A 17,735-nucleotide genomic window follows, 5' to 3' on the forward strand; every position below is an offset into this window, starting at 1 on the left:
ATCAAGCCATTTACGCTCCAATTCTTCGCGCTGGTGAGCTCTACTCCTTCCCCGCGTTCTTCTAAATCAAATTTCATGCGATTTGGTGCCTCCTAGCGTCCTAGCCATGAGCTCCGAGGAGCCGGCCATGGCGCCGCCGCGGTCCGCGCTGCGCGGACGTTTCTCCGGCCGCGCAAAGGCTAGGATTGGATTCGCCGCGACCTCCTCTCTCTCCCGGTGTATTTGCTTCGCGAAACCGAGCTCCGTAGCGCTCTGTAGGTTTTCTCCGGCGAGCTCGGGCCGGCCGGCCATGGAGCGCCGCCGTCTCCTCTTCCCCCTCTGGCCGGCATCTCCTGTTCCCCCCGATCTAATCGTGAGCGTCCGTTTTCAATCCGATGGCCAGGAGCGCTCCATACCCCTTCGGGTGGATATTTTGCTAAAGAGTCCTTTCGAATTTAGGAAATAAAACCCGCAGTCCATGGCGCTTTGCAGGAAATACGCTTTGCTTTTGGAGAAGCGTAAAGTCTCGGTTTGAATCAGAATACGTTTTCAGTATTTACAGTTTTGCCACTGAGATTGTTTAGCTCATAAAATATTCATTTTAACTCTGATTTGACCCGTTCAAATTGCGTTAGGTTCGTCTTTGCGAGCTCTACATGTTAGTAACCTTGTTTCACCAATTTGAAACATTTTAATTTCGTGACCCTATTTAATTAATTACTTTTCTAAAGAAAATGTTAGAAAATTCGTATCTTCTTCGTTTTAGCTCTGATTCGATCCGTTCAAGTTGCGTTAGTTTTATAATTTCATAAGCTTCGCGTTGGTACCTTTGTTGGCTAGATTCACCACTGTTAGATTTCCTAGTTAATTACAAGTCCGTAAACTGCTGTTGAAATCCCGTTAAAAGCGTAACTTTCGCGTCGTAACTCCGTTTTCCGTGAATTTCTCGTTGACATGATCATAGCAGCGTGTAGATGATTTTGGAAAACTTTTATTTAATTTATTTACTGCTGGTGTACTATTCTAATTGTATCTTTGTTTGCTTTGTGTATGTGTGGCCTTGAATGCTTGTGTGTCGATAATCGATGATCGAGATTAGACAGTGGGCATTACTTCGGTGATCAAGATCAGAGCCTTGGAAGCAAGTAAGATCAGCAGAACCAGCAGGAGCAATTGGATCAAGGCAAGTATAGCATTTGGGTTTTAATTCTATGACCATGATCTTGTGACTAGATTGATATAAAGCAACAAATGATAATAATGACTTTTTAACAACTTGAGGATTTATTCGTAAGTGATAACCGGGATGAAAGTGCAACCATGAGGGCTATAATGGCTCTGGCTTTAGTCAAGTGTGAGTAACTTTTCTAGCTTGTTAGAGGTTACCCGTGTGGCGCAAATGGGGGATAGCAGACCGTGGATTCCCTGCGAGTGGTAGAATCACACGGACTGACTACCGAAACCAAGCGGCCCCAACTTGTTAGACGAACCTTTGAAAGACTTCATAGTGATCCCTGCCGACCTACCTTGGTAGTGGGTTACGAGGCTGATCACCTCAGGCGAAAGGGTAAATCATGACTCATGGGTAAAGATGTACAACCTCTGCAGAGTGTTAAAAACTGGTATACTAGCCGTGCTCACGGTCACGAGCGGCCTTGGGAACTCTTACATTAAGGGTGATGAATCTTGTGTTAAGAAACTCATTGATTATTGTTTAATGCTCTATATTATTTATGTCACATTGATCATGAGATTGTGGGATCTATACAATCTAGTTGTTATACTTGCGGAGTTCGTCTTGAACTCACTCTTGCTATCTCCCCCACACCTCAGGAGAAGTTTTGGGCTTGTGATCAACCAGCCAGTTGGATCCTGTAGAGTGAAGTTAACACCCGAAGTTTGGAGTTATATTCCGTGGTTTGCTGCCTAAGGTTGTTTCTGATTTTCTATGTACGCTATGTAATTTATGCGTTGTCCTTTGATATTACCCCTTATTTGTAGCTATATGTGAGGCTTGTCTTCTAAAACTCATATATGGTGCATATCTGATTTTGTTCTTAAAATCGGATGTTACACCTCCCCTGCGCCCCCTTCTCTCTTTGGGCCTGGCCCAGCCGTCCACCCCCTCCCCCCCCCCCTCTCTTTCTCTCCCACTGACAGGTCGGGTCCGCCTGTCAGTTCCTTCCTCCCCAACCGTCCCTCCCCGTCGCTCGCGCTCTGCAATCAACCGGCCGCAAACACCCCCCCCTCGCTCCCATGTTCTCCTTTCCCCGCTCCTCGCCCCTTTTGAGTCGCACGCGCGCCCGAGTCCCTTTCTTTTTCCCCCACCTATAATACAGTAAGTTTTATAAATTATAGAGTTTTATAATCCCAATAGACATACTCCCTATGTCCTATAATACAGTAAGTTTTATAAATTATAAGACAAGTAGAAAACACTCAAATACCGCATATATTCATAGATTATTCTAATTATAGAGTTTCTCCTCAAATCGTGACTTCCTTTTTAACAAACCTTGCCAAATCGAGACTAAGCCATTATGTACAATGCATTGTATTTCAATACAAATTTTAGAAGTATAGATGGCCAACTCTAACACCCTAAAGATACATTCTTTTTTTAAATAGTTGAATTGATATTTTTGGGAAATTAAAATTTACTATAAGATTAAAAACATGTTGATGCATTCATGCTGCAGCATTTAATTTTGTGATGTATAAATTTATGCAAAAGAAATTTGAATTCAAATTCAATTTGGAATTGTTTTAAAAATCTATTTAAAAAAGAAAAAAAGAATTCTTTCTCCTCCTTCTGGCCTGAGAGGCCCAGCTAGGCAACTAGCCCGTGCGCCTCCCCCTCCCTCCTCTTGGGCCGAGGCCTAGCCAGCTGCTGCAGCAACTGCTGTCGCCCTCTCCTTCCCCCTTCTACTCAATGACAAGTGGGGCTCGCCTATCATTCCCCACCTCCCTCCAACCGCCGCGCCCTGCTCCCACTTCTCTCCCCCCATGTTCTTTTACGCCCCGATCTTCATAAGATGAGGCCAAGCCACTATCGTGCTCACAAGCACCGCAAAATCACCGCCGGATCTGCCGAGCTCGGGAAACCGCCTTCCCATCGTCTTGTCGTCATTCCTGTCTGTCGTGGTGAGCTCTCCTCCTTCCCCCCTTTCTTATCAATCAACTCCAATGCGATTTGGTGCATCCTGGCAACCTAGCCACGAGCGCCAGCAAGGTCCATGGCCGCGGGCCGCGCGGGCTCACCCCTGGCCGCGTTGAGGGCATGGATGGACTCACCTTTGCTCCCTCTTTCTCCCGGTGTTTTCGTCTTGGCCAACCGTGGCCCGGAGCCCACAATCCTCCGACACTGGCAACCTCTGTCGCGCCGGCAATGGTGCGCCGCCGCCTTCCCCTCACCCCAGCGCTGGTGGCCAGCTCCCCTTCCCATTCGCTTCATTTAATCTGGATCATTCTTCATCGATCTAACGGCTGTGGTCGCCCCGTGCCTCTTTGTGGCAAGGTTTGCTAAAGAGCCCCATAGATCTTCAGTATTCCGCGCACAGTCCTCGGCCAAGGAAATTCCAGAAATTTCGTTATTTATTTAAAATCATTTAATCTTTGAAGTATTTACAGATTTACCACTACATTGTTTCGTTTATAAAATCATCGTTTTAGCTCCGATTCAATCCGTTCAACTTGCCTTAGTTCCATAATTTTGTAAGCTTCACGTTAGTACTACTGTTTTCCACTGTTAGATTCCCTAGAAAATTAGAAGTCCGTATGTTGCTTTAGGGAGCTAGATTAATGCGTAACTTTTACGTTGTAACTCTGTTTTCCGTGAAATTCATGTTGACGTGATTTTAGCAGCACGTTGATGATTTTGGTAAACCTTTAATTTATATTTATTACTATTGGTGTACTGTTCTAACTTTAGGAATGTTTTCTTGCATATTTGTCATCGGAATGCACGTTGTTATGACGTGTTGATTGAGTCTAGACGATGAGGAGTACTATAGAAATCTAGGGTTCTCTAAAGATCAGCAGGACCAGCAGGACTTTGTGAACCAAGGCAAGTATAGCATGGGCTTATCTTGATGTCCTCCTCACTTTAAACATCTTGTATTGCTTGTGTTAATTTTATCAACAATGAGGACATCCTAGTTGTTGATGACATATCACCTTGATTCCTGAGGGTTTATTGCATATGAGTAGAAATGCTACTGCTCTAACTTTATATATGATCTATATTTTAGTTAAAGAACCATAGAATAACTGATATAACATGATTATAACAAATGAAACTTAGGGCTATGGTGCAAATAACTTCTAGTCATGTTGTTCTAGACCCTCTGTAAGGACTTATCTATCGGCAAAATCTAGGATTTACAGTGCAACCGGGAGAGTCACATGGCTCTGACTTTGGCTCAGCAATAGGATCTCTTCTAACTCATTAGAGGTTACCCGAAAGGGTGCAAGAGAGGCTTGCCACTTTTGGTGTAGGGCTACCCCTGTTTTTATTAGTATAGCTGTGATAGATTTGTGCCACAGAAAAGCGGAGTTTTCTACATCTGCCTGCCGAGAAAATCTCGTGGCCCTAATTGATTAGAATAGGCCTATAGAAGGCTTCATAGTGTACCCTATCCGCTCACCTAGGAAGTGTTTGGGGGTCGATGGACCTTAGACATATGGGCAACATGACTCACGGTGAAAGTGCACCACCTTTGCAGAGTGTAAAATTGTCATAATAGCTGTGCTTGTGGTCATGAGCGGCCCGATAAACTCACAGAATAACTGTGACCTATAATGATGTTGTACTGATGATTAAAAATCATGCTATAATGTGACTTAATGATTCACTATGGTTCTGGCAACTGATCATATTGGTTACTTGGGAGCTTAAGCATATCTTAACATTAACTAATGCTAAAATATTGACTAATTAAAATGCTAACACAGTAAACTGAGTCTAACCTTTTGAGCCACATGAATCCCCATGTTATGCTTATGGACTACGAAATGTACTCACGCTTGTCATATTTCTTTTGGACAAAAATCTCGGATGGAGAACAGATGGAGGTGGCTATAAAGACTATCCTGAGGACTTTTAGGCATGTGCTTCACGAGTCGACCTTCCCTGTGTGATGGCCTAGAGAGAGTTATCTATTTTGTTTCCGCTACTGTATCAGACTATATGATGTTATGACTATGTTTGTTTTAAATACTGCGATGATGATATGTAATTTGTGACTTATGTGTGTGATTGATCCTTGGACACACATGAGCTTATACATTCAATTTTATCCTTAAAATTGGGTGTGACACCAATGGGCCGACCTGGCCTAGCACGGCATGACATCGAGCCGGCACGGCTCGGTGGGGGTCGGGTCGACACAAGCCGTCGTGCCTCATAGCCATGCTTCGTGCCTGGCCTTCGGCCGAAGCCACGGACTGTGGGTCGATTTTGATGCCATGTGTAACACCCGAAAATTGATTTGGAATTAATAGGATTTAATTTGATTTATTTGAATATTTTGTGAGCATTTAAATTAGTAAAGAAATAAATTTTATTGAAATTAAAATTCTTTATAAGCTTAGAAACTTGTTTATGCATTCATGCCGAAGAATATTTTATTCGTATTGTTTGCCTCTGGCTTGAATTTATTTGCATTCACAATTTTATTTGGAAAAGGTTTTAGGAAAAGAAAACAGAAAATAAAATAAAATGGAAAAGGAAGGAATAAAAAAAAAAGAGAAGAAAAGGGCTCCAGCCCGACACCCCGCAGCCCAGTACCCCTTTCCCCTTCCCTTTTCCTTCCCCGGCCCACTCTTTTCCGGCCCAGCGCGCAGAGCGCATCAGCCAGGCCGCAGCGCCCCCCCTTCCCTCTCTTTGACTGACAGCCTGGTCCCGCTTCTCTCTCTCACCGACTCCTTGGCCCCACCCGTCAGCAGCATCTCCTTCCCCTACCTCTAGTCGTGTTCGAATAGGAGACACGCCGTGCCGAATCCAATCCCGGGAACAACGCAATTTTCTTGCCTTTTGCGCGAAGCAAACCCTTATAAAGCATCCCGCGATGCCCCGCGTCGTGTTTTTGCACCTAGGTCGAGAAAACATGCCCTAGCCGCCATAAACAAGATCTTCCCGAAGCCGGTTCCGTTCCCCATCTCGGCGCGAACTCCCTACTCCTTCCCAGGCCGAGTGAGACCCCTAGGTGAGCTCGCGACCTCCTCCTCTGTCTCCCCATGGTCTCGCTTCTCGATTTGGCGCACGGAAAGGAGAAACTCAACATCGCCGACGAGCTTCCAGGCTGCGGCAATGGCGCCGCCGTGCTGGGGCTCTGCCGCCGGCCGCCGCTGGCCCCTGGCTGGAATCTGCACCGTTGGATCCAAGATCGACGGTCACGAAAAGAAGATACCCCTTCGGGGTAAATTATGTTAAAGAGCCCCTGGGTTTCTGTAGTTTTCCACCCGCGCTCCATGGCGTACTTTCGTTTTTACGCTTTTCAGTTTAGAAAGCGTATTCCTGTCGGTATGAGTTAAAATGCGCCTTCCAGAATTACAGTTTTGCCATTGAAAGTGTTTTGCTCATAAAATGTTCATTTTAACTCCGTTTTTGTCCATTCAAATTTCGTTAGATTCGTATTTCCGAGCTCTACATGTTAGAATTATTTATTCTTTGTTTTGAAACTTTTTAACTTCCTGGTATTATTTAATTAATTATTTCTCTATAGGAAATCTTGGAAAATGCATAACTCCTCCGTTTTAATTCCGATTTTCGTGAACTTTACGTTTGTGTGGTCGTAACGCTGCGTAGAATATTTTGATAAACTTTTATCTTTGTTTTACCACTGTTTGGTGTAATGTTCTAATTATACCTTGTTTGCTTCGTGTATGATTGTCTACATTGGATTGCGTGTTGTTGATTGATGTTGGGATTAGACGGTGAGCTGTACGTTGGTGATCAAGACCAAGCTTTTGAAGACCAGCGGGCTCAGGAGAGCTTTGGTCAAGGCAAGTATAACTTGGGATCATCCTTGTTACCTACTCACTTATAATTACACATATATATCATATGCATGCTATCACCTTGTCGACCTTAGCAAAATCATAGATGATTGTTACCTGTATTCCTTGCTACCTACTTGATGTGCATTTGTTGTAGATGTGCTAGTGCTTGATATAATCCATGATCTTGTAAGATGATTAATAGCTATGCAATGAACATAAAAGAATGACGAATAACTGTATGAGATCTTGTCTGTAAGTGATCACCGGGACAACAGTGCAACCATGAGGGCTATAATGGCTCTGGCTTTAGCTCAGTATGAAGCACTTTTCTAGCTTGTTAGAGGTTACTCGAAAGAGCGGAGGGGCTGAACCGTTTTGGGTATAGTGTGGCCTCTGTCTGTATGAGTATAGGCTGCGAGTCATTGTGCCATCGGAAGGGGGGCTCTATATCTGCGCGCAAAGGAAACCTTGCGGCCCTAACTTGTTAGACGAACTTTTGAAAGGCTTCATAGTGATCCCTGCCGACCTCCCTAGGAAGGGGGTTAAGAGATTAGCTACCTCGGGCGAAAGGGTAAATCATGACTCATGGGTAAAGATGTACAACCTCTGCAGAGTGTAAAACTGGTATACTAGCCGCGCTCACGGTTATGAGCGGCCTTGGGGGTTCTTGCTGCGACGACGATGAGCTTGTTATGTTATTATGTTCATTTGATTATTGTTTATGCTATGAGTTAATTACGCTTACATTTGATCATGTGATTAATGGATTATTTATGCTTCCTTGACAATTGCTATTTAATTATGAACATGCTATCCACTATTAAAAGCTAAATGCAGTCAAACCAGTGTCAGCTATTTGAGCCTCATGAACCCCTGGTTATACTTGTTGAGTACGATATGTGCTCACTCTTGCAATTTCCCAACACATCAGGATATGATATTGAAGATGACTGGAATGAGGATTACCGTAATGAGTACTAGGTTTGGAGTCAACCAGTCAACAGTGTCCCTGTGTGGAGCTTCCGTCGAGAGCGTTGTTTACTTTATGCTATCATTTTTGTATGAGACTATGTGATTCGATATATATTCCGCTATGTAATAAACACTGCAATGGTACATTTGAGATTTGTCTACTTATGTGTGCGACTATTCCTGGGGCACATATGAGTCTTTTATGCATCCTATTTTGTTCTTAAAATATGGGTGTGACACCATGCCGGACCGAGAAGCATGACACTTGATGCCTATGGACTTTTTTCTATTTGCAAAAGGTTGTTGGGCTGTTAAACAGACCAGGCCGCCAGGGTGGTCGGTGGGCCACCACCGTGCCTACACCATTTCAGTCGTCCCCACGTCGTGCCGCATGACTAGGCGGCGGTCCAGGCGCGACCTGGTCTTTCGGGTCGGGCCAAAACAACAGGTCGTGGGCTGGGCTACTGGGCCACGAGCTGCATGGCCATTTTTATTTTAAAAGTCACAATACACTCTATTTCAGGACAGAGGAAGTGAGTGCTAGAAATCCATAAATAACCAAATCATTTATTTTGCTCCCTTTGTCTTTCATTGTTTTTCATATTCTAAGTTTATATCCCATATATGTACATACTTTCTTATCTTTGTCTATTTGTGATATACTTTAATTTATTCACCAACTATTTTATATACTTTTTGTTCACGTGCAAATTTAGGTTAGTTTAGATTATTTATTTTTATAATGGCATGGGTTAGGGGTTCCTTATTTTTTTAGTACCGATAGAGGAGGGTAATTTATATACAAACTTTTATTATTTTACCATTTATCAAAATGGTCAATAATTTAGATGAACTCTAGGAGTTGTTTTAGATAATATTTTATAATGATAGAGGTGACTATTTATTTAGATATAGGTTAATGGGGTTAATTGAGACTATTTTTGTAAAGGAATATTAGGGTATCTTTTTCTAACCAAATATCTCATTAGTAATTTGACCCCAAAAAATATAATGCTCATTAGTAGTAGGACTTGACATTCTGTTCTTAAGCATTGCATGCAAGTTTATGTTGTTTGTAAAGCTCACACGGCATGGAGGTACGTTGTTGATTGATCTCGTTGTGATCTTTTGAAAATTATTGTTCTAGGTTCCTGGAGATCGACTTGTCCTTTTTGTGATCCTTGGTTTGGATACGGTGCTGCGATTTTCGCATTTGCACGTGTTTGTGATGAGTGTGTGAACGTAGCTGCAGAGATCGATATATGCAGTCGGCACTTGTTAATTCTTGCTGGTATGATATGAGAATAATACGAGAGATATGGCTGGCTCGAAGAGCATATCAATCTCCACAAACATAGATCGACCTCGATATAATATATCGTATATACCTTCTAATCTGCTGCTTTATTTACTACTATTGGATATGGTATCGATCACTTAATTACTCGAATTACTTAGCACGGTAATAGAGTTGCATCATTAAAATATAACTAGACACGTGAGCTTTTACACGATGATGTGTAGATATTTTTTTTTAGAAAAAGTGCAAAAGTTTTGCACACAACCAATTTTTATTACAAAAAAAACATCTCAAAAAGCAAAAGCAAACAAATGTAAGATCCTAAATAGTTATTATTCCTGTGTCCTATAGCTAGCTAGTTCTAGATTTATTATCTCAAATTTCATTAAATTTGACCAGATTGTTAAATGCACCATACTATAAATTTGTATAATATAATTTTTTGGTGTTATAGATGTTAATTATTTTCTATTAGACTTAGATAAATTTAAATTAATTTAACTTGGGATAATCTATATGTATAAGCAGCTATATTTTAGAACGGTTTCGTCCAAGATGCAAGGGATACAAATAGGAAGTGTTCTGGACTATTTTTAGGCCGTAGGAACGTGTTTAAAAATTGTGTTTTACAGTTTGACACGCGGTTCCCACTTTGGTGATTTTGTTGAGGTCTAATCAACAAATTTTGAGGCTTGCTATCAAGTGGTTCTAAATACTAGGATGTGGAGGATTACCCGTGCACAAGATCCAAGCAATTTTGAAGTTAGAAGTTTAGTCTTTCTAGCTCTCTTAGTCTTTTTGCTCATTGCTTTTTGTGTACTTCAGTTTTGAGACTTAGTCTAAAGGCTCCTGTAAACTTTGGTTGTATATATGCACATTGGATATAGTGGTCAAGAGGTAGGATTTCTATCAATTATCTAAAAATGAGCATGAGAATATTGCCAGTTGCAATGCAATGGTTCCTTTTTACTCTCTCCGTCCTGTAATGTAGTGCATTGTAGCATTTAAAATTTATCTTTAAATATAAGACATTCTACAAGACAGAAACTCATGTTGCATTAAGTACTTTCTATTTACCGATCAATCACCACTGATCGTGTTGATGATACCGGCCGTCTCCTTAAGAAATGAAGTAAGGACACATGCGTCTTTTGTATTCTCTCTTAATCTGTGCTAGAATTTTTAGAATGCACTGTATTATATGATAGAAAGTACTTTCTTCTAAATATCTGAAATTATTTACATGTACGTAAGATGTGATGGATAGCTCGTGCTACTCTGATTGATTCCACGTAAAGAGAGAGAATCATCCGGGTAGCAAAGTTACTACACCTTCATGCAGTAGCCTAGCTATAGAATTATAGTTAGGATGGTCTATCTTATATATGTAACCTTCATAATTTTAGGTAACTCATCTGCAATGGTTTAACTTTGGGTTAAACTTTCTAGTGGTCCAGTCCATGGTGCCACCATGCATGCTAGCCTGGCCTATGTCTTCATGGATCCATGACGATGACGACGCACACACATTCTGGTGACCCTGGACATGTAGACTGATACGACGACAAAACCATTTAAAAGAGGCCTCGAGCAAGCAATCACATCGATTGGTTCAGACGATCCACGGCCAACACTCGAGCGCAATTGTGACTCTGTGGTCTGTGGATCGACTTGCATCGTGTCGACCAACGGTGGAAATGACCTGATAATCGGTACACACCTAAAGCATCCGCATGTAGTCCACCAGATACAGCCAACTAGGTAGTTGACGTGCGGTCATTCATTGGCATATATAGGTCTAAGTGTTACTCCCTCTGTGCTCGAGAAATGTAAGGAATCTAGACTTTTTCAAAGTTTTTTTTCCACATTTTAAAGGATTCCAGAACTCGATCACGTTTAGAAAAACTTTATATCAATTCAAAATTCTAGTTATCGACGTGATGTACAACTTTATAATTGAAAATTTTTTGATTTAAAACTATTTAGTTATTCGGATGTTGACATGATTTATACTAAAGTTGTAGTTCCTAATACAATCTACAACTATTCGGTGAAAATAATATTTTTTTTATTTGAAATCATTTAGAGCCCTAAATATGTGTTTTGAGTCCATATATTTTGAAAATTTAAACTCAAAACTTCTAAGCGACCTTTAATGCCCACAGTTAATACCACAGTTGTAGTGAACATCCTGGTCTGCATGTTTGCTATAGATAAGTTTTTTATTTGAAGTTGTTTATTAATAATATCTCAAACATTTGTTTTAAATTCATATATTTGATATTCAAGCTTTTCAAATTTTTCAAACAATCTTAGATGGAGACACATCCTACACCAAAGGTATTGTGCTTGACAAGACTTATAACTTTGTAGTTGAAACTTTTTTCGTTTGAGTTTATTTAGTAGCCCAAAATATATATATATTCAATACAAGATTACAAATTATTCGTAAAACAAATATAATCCTATATACTTTGCGTGGTACAATAGTAAAGAGGTGTTATTACCGTAGTAGCTAGGTTATTGGTTTCAGTCCTGAGAAGTTTTTTTTTTGGCTTTTTAGGTTTGCTCAAAAGTCAAAACCATTAACTGAGGTAAACATCTTAAGGTGCCCACATCTATTATTTAATTGCCGTCAGATAGCTTCTCACCTCTAAAAATAGAAAATGTCCGTCTTTGAAAATGTTTTTCTGATCTAGTGCATGTTTTTTGCTTTATTACATTATATATGTTTTAGGATTATTCTTATATCTTTTGTTTTAGAGTATATATATAGTGAGTAGCACACGACATACCCTCATGGTGGTGTGATGTACCGTAATTACCGGAGGGTTTTACTTAAATGGCTCTTGCAATTAGCATGATACCTACACTGATCGTGGGACGGAGGGAGTAGTATATTGTCTTGGTTCTTGAGGCACTTAATAATCCTACACTCGTGCTCACAATTCTGACTGAATCATTGCAAGCGTACGCCTAGTTACTAGTAGTGCATTATTACAGCACAGGTGCCCCTAATAATCACACCCTGATAACGACGACGATTATGCAAGATCTTTCGCTATCATGCATCTTGTTATATATAGACACACATTACAAGTTCAGAAGTCGTTAAAGTTTGGAGACAATTTTGAGCTGAAAAAAAAATAAAAGATTAGTTTGTGGGCTGCATGCTTTAAGCTATAGGGAGTAGCGAGCGAGGTGACATGCGTACGATCGAGAGAGAACACACGATGATGATGATGGTGATCGCTTTATTTTCTTTCTCACTCATCTTTTGCCAACTTTTTTTTGCCTCCTTTCTTCACCTGCCTGCCCTGCCCTTTCCTTTCACCGTCTTTCTTGCCTGCCTGCCTGCGCTACTTTCTTTGTGTGTTACCGATCCAACTGACAAAAGCCGAGCAATTGAGCCGTGCATTACGGTAAGAGATCGATCCACAAGGAAAAGTATATCGTAAAAGGTTACGGTTTTACAGTATGATTCTTATTAATTCTTCTCATCATATATGTTATTATCAGTAGAGATTGATAACATTTTTTTTGTGTTAGACCCATGGGCGAAGGCATATTTTACTTAGGTGTTGCAAATGTACCCCTGAAAAACTATGGTTAATTGTAGCTAAAATTCTATGATATATGTGCCACATGACACATATCTATGCATCGTCCTCCAATTTGTTGCAACTTCACTACTGATTGCAACAAGCATGACTTATGTACTGTTATAGGATTATTTAGCAGTTGATGGATATTTCCGAAAATAACTAGTCGTATTCTCGTAGTCGCTCCATCTCAAAAATAATGACTTTACTCAAATTTTATCCTAAAATACTTAATCTTCTTAGAGTATATCTCTAGGAGCTAGCAAAAGAAATAGCAACCTTAAATTTTGTTCTTCCTCACAAGAGTCTCTTATAATAGCTTCCTAAATGATTTTGCATTGAAGAATCCCAAACTATTTCTAACTAACCAAACTTCTTTTCATAGTTTGTTTGGCTCTTGCCGCTTTGTCATATGGAATTCTTTATGTTCTTAATTTACTCATACGCCCAATCTACTTCGATGTCCCAAGAAAAACGTCAGAGATAGATGGGCAGCGAACATGGAGTCCCTCTTGACTCCGTAAAGTTACAAGTTGAAGATGATATTTGGCAACTATTTATTTTTAAGGAGTTCTGTTTGGAGGATATTTTTTATTTTTTTACTAAAAATCAAAATAGAGAACTGCTTTATAAAACTCCTAGAGATGCTCTCACTTTAAATGCAACTTTCACTTTTCTTGATACATCTTTCTTCTTCCCTGATATATTTTTGTCTACTTTTTAAGAGGTGTTTTGGCCTTTTGGTTTCAGTGTGGGTTTCTATATATATGAGAAACTCTAAAACACTATATAATTCATATGGGACATAGGGAGTCGTAAGTTATAATGCATATAGCCAAAAGGTAGCATAAAAGCTATAGTATTAGACTGGTAGTAGTTAGCATGCACATGCATGGCCACCGGCTAGTCTTGCACGAGGCATACTTCGAGATGAAAATAGTATAGGAAAAAAACCTTTCTCAACCACATTTAATTTAATTTTATAAATGTAATTGGTAACAAAGTCGGTATGGAAAACAGGAGCGGGGGAATTCCTTGTGAGCCACTATAAAAGATTATAATTCCTTATGAGCTATTAGAAAAGCTCAGTGGACATCAGCACCAGTGCTCTAAATATTTTTTGCCCCTGTTAGGCTGTCTCCAACAGGAGACCCATCTGGGAACGCAAACCCAAAATGGGTCTCCAACACAATACCTATAGCCTCCAACAGAGTACCCATACAGAAGACCTATTTTGGATATCAGGAGAGGCATAACCCAAATTTGGGTATCCTCTCTTCTTGAGACCTATTTGCAGAGAGTGTTGTCTTTTAGGTCTTGTTGTTGGAGAAGACTAAAAATAGGTATGAAACCTTTTACCTGTAGCGCTACCCAAAGGACAAATGGGTATTGTATTTTGGGTAACAATTGTTGGAGATAGTCTTAGATTAGGTTCTAACGGTGTCAAACCGCGGGTGTGAAAGGTCTAAAATACCCTTAGGTGTAATGTTGTTAATTTTTTTAAGTATCTTAATGACTTCAAATGGAAAAAAACTCAAAACTAAAAAGTTGTAGATCTCGTCGAGATCTACAATTTTATGTAAAAATTATCTTTATTATATATCGTAAAAAAGATATGATTTTTCTAAGATATATATTAACCATACCAAATCATATATTTTTTTGCAAAATTAAATAAAAATAATTTTTATATGAAAATTGTAGATCTTGATGAGATCTATAACTTTTTAGTTTTGAGTTTTTTCATTGAAGTCGTTAAGATGCTCAAAAACATTAATGGCATATTTAGTCCTAAGGGTATTTGTCTTTTTACACTTGCAGTTTAACACCGTTAGAGTCCAATCTAACGGCAGTGGCATGAAAGGCAAAAAAAAAAAAATTGGAGCTGTAGTGTTGAAATCTGTTGAACTTTTTTAGTTGCTGGCAAGAAACTGTTATCTTTTATAATGGCTCGGAGGGAATTTCCTCACGGTTAAATCCGTGCTAGCTTATGATGCTCCATCCGTTTAAAAATATAAGGCGTAATTTAACTTAGTGTGGTCTTATTTTAATCTTTATTAATTTCTCTTATAATCAATAGTTTATTATCATTAGAAAAGTATTTCTAAATATAAATACATGTAACTACTTTTGTAGTATATAAATTTTTCATATAATTAGACTAATTAGTAGTTAAGACAACAAAGTTAAATTTAAGATATTGATCAGTATTTTTGGTTGCAGAAAATAGTTTGGAAAACAAATTAAAGTGCCTGCTCCTTCCGTGAATCGACAGCTAAGCTTGCAGGCCGTGGCCGATGTCAGCCCTACGACAGCTAGCAGGCCTTGGCCCATGCACACCTGGGACGTTCAAAAAAAAATTGTAATATACATCGTATCATTTTTATTTATATTTCATAAATATTATTCAATTATGAACTAATTAGGCTCAAAATATTCATCTCGTAAATTATAAATAAAGTGTATAATTAATTATTTTTTATCTATTTTTAATGTTCTATATATATATCACAAGAATTGACAGAGAATAAAAAAGTTTTGCAAATTTTTTAAACCAACAAGGCCCAGGCAGAGGCGAACGGTAGTCGTCCCACGTCGACGAGGGAATTCGGATCGCACTGGGCTAGGGCCTTATTTAGTTCCAAAAAATTTTGCAAAATACGAATAGTACTATTTTCGTTTGTATTTGACAAATATTATTCAATCATGTACTAATTAGACTCAAAAGATTCGTCTCGTCAATTCCGACCAAACTGTGCAATTAGTTTTTATTTTCGTCTATATTTAATACTTTATGCATGCGTCTAAAGATTTGATGTGACAGAGAATCTGAAAAATTTTGCAAAATTTTTTGGAAACTAAACAAGGCCTAGGTGCGATCACATATAAAACACACCGATCGGATGGGACGGGTGTTTTGGCATTCTAGAAAGGTCTCTTCCAAAGATTTTTTGTCACATCAAATATTTAAACAAATATATAAAACACTAAATATAAATAAAATTAATTAATTACATAGTTTACTTGTAATTTGCGAGATGATTTTTTAAAAATTAATTAGTCCATGCTTGATTAATACTCTCTTCATTCCAAATTATAAGTTATTCTAAGAATCTTAGAGAGTCAAATCATTTTCAAGTTTAACCAAAATTATAGAGAGAAATACTAAGATTTATAACATAAAGTGAGTATACTATGAAAATATAATTAAGAAAGAATCTTATGATACTTAATTGGTATCATAACAAATATTATTTTATTATATAAATTTGGTTAAACTTAGGATATTTTGACTCTTCAAGATTTTTGGAATGACTTACAATTTTAAAATGAGTAATTACTTAATACAAACAAAAATACTATGGTAGCCGAATCTAAAAATTTTCGCAAAGGCTCCTAGCAGAACGGTAAAACATTTCGGGAGGACAACGGACATTGCCAAGAAACTTGTAAAGAAATGCTCAAGGTTTTTCGTGTGGTACAAACTCACGGATGGATGTAGTCATGTGTAGTAACAAGAAGAAGAGTAGCTGCTGCATATGCACGGATGGATCTTGGATTTAACAAGACGAATGGTAGCTCACATCACACATGCGCAAGCTGGAATTAAGAGCCCCATGATGCAAAAGGGGATTTTATATCTTACGGATGTTTACACTGTTATCAGGATTGTTCCATTTTGATAATGTTTTTTGAGTGTTAGGCCATGTTTAGTTCCATGTGATTTTTTTATCACCCATCACACTAAATATTATTTGCAAAACTAAAACAATAGCTAGAGAATAATTTGTGAGACGAATCTTTTAAGCCTAATTAGTTCATAATTAGACAATAATTGTCAAATAAAACGAAAATGTCACAGTGATTGTTAAATTTTATGACCCCAACCAAACACCCTCTTAGATAAAACACACGGGACTTATGATCCGAGCGGTCGAAAAAATATAGGAGCAAGAGGGGTCCCCATTCCTCAATCGCCATAAAAACAATCTCTAAAATTAATTTCAAAGATTAATGGATTTGTTGTTTCGAGCCACCTCTAATAATACCCACTTTTTTCATGGTCGTTGGTGGTCGCCTCTAGAAATTGATTTCAATGATAGATGATTCTTTCATGTAACGCCGTAAAATTTTCCTTCTTTCAAATACTTGAGTTTGATCTATTGAATCAATTTTGTGAGCACTAAAATATAGAAAAATAATAAATTTTGGGAAATTAAAATTTAATTTAAGTTTAGAAATATTTTGATGCATTCATTCTGCAGTATTTTATTTTGTGATGTGTGGATTTAAGCAAAATAAATTGAAATTTAAAATTCAATTTGAAAATGCTTTTAAAAATTTATTTGAAAAAGAAAAGGGCTTCCTTTTTTTCTCTCTTTCTCTCACTTTTAGCCTGCGTTGCCCAACTTCACCCTGCGGCCCACACAGCGCAGCAACTGCCAGCCTGCCTCCCTAGTCACCACAGTCCAAGAATCTCCAGAGCGCTCACAGCCAAATCCCATCAAGCTGAGATAATGTTGGTAATGGGATATTAATGAAGTTCATGCATGATAGCACCAAAGCGATACGTCTTGGATAATGTGTCTTTCTTGGCAAGTTTCCATATTTATTACCAACAAACACATCATGAGCAGATGGCAGCTTCCACGTGGAGTCATTCATCCACCTCCAACTCCAAATGGGTGCTTGAAATGCAAGTGTGTCATTCTGTTCCAATAGCTCTAGGTGGCTTAACAATTCCTAGCCATACCGTGATCGTGGTTCCTGGGAAACAACAGCATTGCCAATTCAATCACTTAAGTACTTTAATAATAACAATATCAAATAAAATTGAGATTAATCTACACATGAGTCTATGCTTGTGACGATCCTAGTGC

This window comes from Sorghum bicolor, chromosome 5 (assembly GCF_000003195.3).
Source record: "Sorghum bicolor cultivar BTx623 chromosome 5, Sorghum_bicolor_NCBIv3, whole genome shotgun sequence".
NCBI lineage: Eukaryota > Viridiplantae > Streptophyta > Magnoliopsida > Poales > Poaceae > Sorghum > Sorghum bicolor.